Here is a 5,739-nt window from a genome sequence, read left to right on the forward strand (position 1 = left end):
TTTTGAGAGAAAATATTATAAATATTATATGTTCATACCAATAGCAAAGAATAATATTTGATACCAAAAAAAGTTTAAATACAAATTTTAAATTTTTAAAATTATTTCTGAGGAAAAAAAATCCCTCTCAAAATACTTTTTTAAACTCTCAAATATGTATTTCTTGCTATCAGTGTGAAAAAAATTCTCTCAAAAAATAATCTGTTTCTCTCAAAATGTTTTTCTTCTCGCTCTCAAAACGAGACAAAGAGTCTTTGCTCTCGATGTAATTTCATGCGCTCATCCCAGGATTTTCCTTTTAACTGTGAGAATAGTGTCCTGGGCGGGGCCACGTTCCTATTGGCCAGTCGGGTGAGCCCCGTCTTGTCTTGGGAGTCGATCTGAATCATTACACCGATGTCACCGGCATAGATGCGCTGCCTCAGTTGAGCGTGGAAGCTAGCGGTTGCTAGCGTTAGCTAACTAGCAGCCAGCCCGCTTTTAAATAAACGCCCCTCCCCCCACACACACACACAAACACACAAACACATACATACACACACACACATACACAATCACGTCAGCCACACGTACACAAAATCTCACAAGTACAAAACCCCAGGCCAATTAATTAAAATCTACTACAAAAGCTACACATTATTCCAGCCTATAGTGCTGCCTAGCCTCGTTTCACTACAGAACCTCCTCCCCTGTTGGCTGGAAGCTGTATTACAAGCAAACTAATTCAGAATTTGTGTTTTTCAGCATTGTTCCTTTTACAAAATCATGAATGGCTGATGTGGGTTTGCATCCTCTACGTTGTCGGTCGAAGCTTTTAACTTTTAATTTGCTGTGCAGAGCAACAGAAGGAGAACAGCTTTCCAAGCAGTAGTCAGTCTCATAATGACCTGGTTGTAAATCTAACTGAGAAGGAAATTGGGAGACAGGTGATGAAAGACAAAGAGCAGAGCGGCGATTCAATTTAAGACCCCCTCCCCCCCAAAAAAATATATTCAAAGCATTGGCTCAAAGTGGCAAATCAGTTTTGATTCAGGTTCAACTCTTCTATCCTCAGACAGACCAACAACACACTAATACGTCCGGGAGCCAACACGTCATCACACCTAAAACATTTCAGGTCCGATTCCAGAGACTCCCAAAACGACGTCAAAAACACGCTTGTCTCATGATCATTACTAACTGTTGGTTGCTATGACCTGCTGGCAAATCGAACCCATGTGGTTGTCTTCTTGGTGAGGGAGTGCTGCCTGGACCAGAACTAGACGACCCTGATCCACTAGACCAAGACTAGCCATGATGCTTCTTTGTTGTTTCTATTAATTTCCCAAGTCACAACTAAATTTTGGTCTGAACCTCTGCCATACGTCAACAATCAAAAAACTTAATGCACATTATATGTAGGGATCGACCGATACTGGGTTTTCAAAGCCGACACAGATACAGATTAATAAAACCGATAATTGAGATTTGGAACCGTTATGCACTTAAAGTAAAAATGAAATGAAAATCTTTAAATTGAATCAAGTTTCAGTTTAAATCAAGATTTTGGAATGTCACAAAATCCAACACATTTATTTTCTCAGACACCCACATTTTGCTTCTCAATATGCAGTAAATATGTATTATATTAATATATATACTGTATATACACATTGTACATATACTGTAAATGTATATATATATATATATACACATGTGTCAGTCTCTCCATGGACACACATTACACCATATTCTTGATCCAAGTCCTTTTTGCCTGTGGCCCTGATGACTATTTCTTTTATACACACACATACAAAAAACTAAAGAAGATAAAGCAAGTGATACAATAAAAAAGGTTAAACTTTACTTCAGGATGCATTTTTGGACGACAATACAGATTAGCGCTGCCTGCTGTCATGGAGACGTGCAGCGTCTTGTCCCTCCGGGGTGCTCCGAGGCCCTTTATCAACCGACTCGGGGAGACTGACCAGTCCGACTGCCTGATCTGCCGAGGGCTGGTAGTCTGGTCGGTGTGTCAGGGGCTTAATTTCACATGTTTTTATCTCTCTCCTCACCCACACGCCTCTTCACCCCCCAGCAGAGGAACAAACAAACGGGGGTTTCAAGAGGAAAAAGAAAGCATAATCAAACGTGTGTCCTTATCATTGTGTCTGTGTGTGTGTTGAGCTGAGTGTGAAGGGATGTTTTAAGTCCTGTTGCAGGAAGAACTGACTTCCAAACATTCATCAGTGATGTGAAAATGTGTGTGTGTGTGTGTGTGTGTTGCTGGTGTGTGTAAAGAGTAAAGCAGCTGGAAGTGCTGTGGCATGCGGAGCATCCTGAGTGACAGGTTGTCATGGCAACACAACAAGACCGTGCCCTGACAAGAAACCATCGAGGTTGTGTTTACCAACGAGTAAATGATAAACCAGTCGACCGCCCTTCTTCTCCTATTAGCTTTGTGAGTCATGCTGATAGTGTGCGACCACTTCAGAGGACGACAATGCTCCACTTTATGTTCATAACCTGAGAAATGTACAGCCAGTGTGTGTGTGTGTGTGTGTGTGTGTGTGAATGTGTATATATGTGCGTATGTGTGTGTTTACCCTCTGCTGGACTCTCCGATCTGATCAAACACGCCCGGCTCAGGAGTGCCAACGTAAACACTCACACGCTTGGAGATAAGCGAGCAGAAATGGGCCTTTGTAGCGCTTCCAGCTGTTTTGCAGAGTAACAACCGTCTCTCAGCAGCCCGAGGCCGGCGCTGCTACTTCGGGGAGTAAGGGTGATCAGTGTCATCAGTGACGCAGCCGACCTGGACGCTCTGAGGGAGAAACGTTAGTTTTTACCCACGGCTTTCCCTCGCACTTCTTACCCTATGACCCCGTGTGTTGCAACACCCCTTACTGTAAAGCCTTGTAGATTCTGGACACTGGAGCGTGGGAGGCTTAAACACAACCCCAATTGCTTAAGAGTGTGTTTGCATGTTTATAGCCTAAAGTGCGTGTTTGTACTGTACATCTCTGTTTACATCCGTGTTTAAGCGAGGGCGTTTTGGGTGCGTGTGAGTGACGCCAAACATGCTCAACATCAAACATGTGCTACGTCTGCAGCACATACATGAGAACAAACAGGACTTTTTTTGCCATGAAAATAGAGAATCCCTGGTCTCCTGGATTACTGGTTCCCATACTCGTGGTCAAGACCCCTGCAAGGTCAGTCTGATGGGTCGTGAAGTGATTAACAAGATTTCTGCCAAAACCAAAAGTAGGATCAGCTATGTGCTTGCGTGGGTTGGGTTCGCTCCGATGAGTTTGAGTTCGTTCAAACTTTTAGACAAAGTGGCAAATTGAACTGAAGCAACGCCAATGTCAACAGGAAATCAACGTAGCGTCATGAGTTGTAACCATAGACAGTTAAAGAAATGGACCAACAGATCCCGTAGCTCTGGACGGAGACCAGTAAAGGATATTAGAAGCTCTTTTCCGGTGATGGCTGAGCATTACTGCAGCCTCCAACTGAGTTAGACAACGTAGATGTGATGTGGGCAACCTGTCTGAAAGTTGTAATTCTTCTGGTAGCTGTGCAAGAGAAATCTCAATCATTACCTATCAGCAGAGACGGAGAGCGCAGATAAATGTTAGGAGAAAACATAGACACAGGCTAATTACTGCTAAGTAAAGTGATAGTTAACGTTAGTAATTAAACCTAAACAGCTAATTTGAGTCCAAACTGTGTGCGAGCTTACCCTGTACTATACGGTGATTCCTCTACCATGCAACAGTGGGTTGTGTGGTTGGAACACAATTGTTATTGGGGGGGGGGTCCTTTCTGCAAGGAAAGGGGGCGGTAGAGCGGTTGCCTGCCAATCGGAAGGTTGGGGGTTCAATACCTGGCCCTGTAGTCCCATGTCAAAGTGTCCTTGGGCAAGACACTGAACCCCGAGTTGCCCCCGATGCTGTGCATTGGAGTGTGAATGTGTGTGAGTGTATGAAGCAGCTGATGAGCAGGTGGCACCTTGTAGGGCAGCCTCGTCCACAGTGTATGAATGTGTGGGAATGTTTCCTGTATGATGTAAAAGCGCTTTGAGTAGTTGGTAAGACTAGAAAAGCGCTATATAAATACAGCACGTTTACATTTATTGTTAGCCTATTTTTATGAAAACGTCTACTACAGAGCCGTTTCGCGAGGTATAAGGTAATGGAGCCTTTCAAACATTCTTGTGTTTCTTTAGAAATAAACAACGGACAAATAGAGTCTTTAAACACTTCAGATGTAAAGTTATTTACTGTCAAAGTGGCGCCAAAATGAATGGCAGTCAATGGAATGCTAACGGCAGGTGATGGCTTATTAGCATCAAAATGGCGCCAGAGGAAGCTACGCTCAGAGAGGAGGGGCTTACCCCCTTGGTTGTTACTGCTAAAATGATCTCTTTTAAGTAAATAAACCGTTTTATACTTAACTGTTTTAAAAATCTCGGCTTTTTTTTGAAAATCTTGGAGATTTTAAGGGGTTACAAGGCCAAAGTCTCAGGACCCAACCCTGTCTCATAAAGAAATGACTTACTGGTCGAGGAAAACACATTTTTGAGCGTCAGCTTGTGTAAGAGAGGCTTATTTTTTGTTGATGTTGTTTGGGCATTTTAGGCCATATAGTGTATGACAGCTGAAAACATGTAAGGGAAGAGAGAGAGGGAATGACATTCAGCAAAGGGCGGCAGGGCGGAGTCAAGGAGTGAACCTTTACATATGGGGCGCCTGCTCTACCAACTGAGCTACCCAGGCGCCCGGAGCGGCCGTAATAAACACGTTTTTAACGCTGGGAATGAAAACAAAACTACTTTGTTAGGTTTAAAAAAGAATACATTGTCACGTAAGTCATTTTACGTATGAGATGTAAGTACGTTAGGCAAACAAGTCAACATTAAGTTCCCACAGGACACAGACCGCGACTTCCTCCGTACGTGGACTTGCTCTACCACGATCAGAAAAATATTTGTGATACGTCTAAGAAAAGTTAAAATCCAACTATCAGGGAATGCAAAATGCCCTCAAAACACAGTTGAGAATGCAGTTTAGTTGTGTGGGAATGTAATTTACATCAGACGGGGCTGGAGGAACTGGTTCATCCAACACCAGCAGCAGGTTCAGATCTACAGACTGTTTTTCCACTTTTAAAGGGTGGAGCACAGTTAGGTTTAAAGCACATGATTCATCCCGAAAGGATTTTAGATTTTAACGAATCCATGTGCAAGGACTGAGCGCTCAAATGCTTTCAGCGTAGGCCTACAGAACTGAGACGATTTTTCCAAGAAATTTGGTCTCACAACAGTTTCTTCAAAAGTGAGAAACGAAACACTCCCTGGAGGTCTTCAAGAAAAGCCCAAAACACAAACTTCTCTTTTCTGATTAGTCGAGTAAAAACATCCTCCCACGAGATTGTTTCTCATCAAGGATTTCCCCATTGCAAGAGTGTTATTCTCCATCTTGTACAATGTGTTTTCCCTGCAAGCACATCAGCACAGATACACACTGGGTCAATGAACTCCACGTTGTGTAAGAACAGCAGTGACCCTCGCTAACCTTCTGCTGGAGCTCCTGCATGTTTGGTCTCTTTTTAAAACGTCCACGCAGATGGAATGTGACGTGCTGAGAGAAAACACCTAGGGCGTTTCTCAATATTTGTTCTTCTATGGACTTGTGTTCTTGTGTTCTTGTGAAACGTCATGTTTGGTGGCCAAAGTACTGACCCAATACACAA

At 43.1% G+C, this 5,739-nt stretch overlaps 1 long non-coding RNA gene across 1 annotated transcript in view; it reads right to left on the bottom strand.

Annotated features, from left to right (window-relative positions):
- Window positions 1–5,739, bottom strand: part of LOC117951102 — a 9,055-nt gene that overhangs the window by 1,313 nt on the left and 2,003 nt on the right. The window lies entirely within an intron of this gene.

Source organism: Etheostoma cragini, chromosome 9, assembly GCF_013103735.1.
Source record: "Etheostoma cragini isolate CJK2018 chromosome 9, CSU_Ecrag_1.0, whole genome shotgun sequence".
In the NCBI taxonomy this organism is placed as follows: Eukaryota; Metazoa; Chordata; class Actinopteri; order Perciformes; family Percidae; genus Etheostoma; species Etheostoma cragini.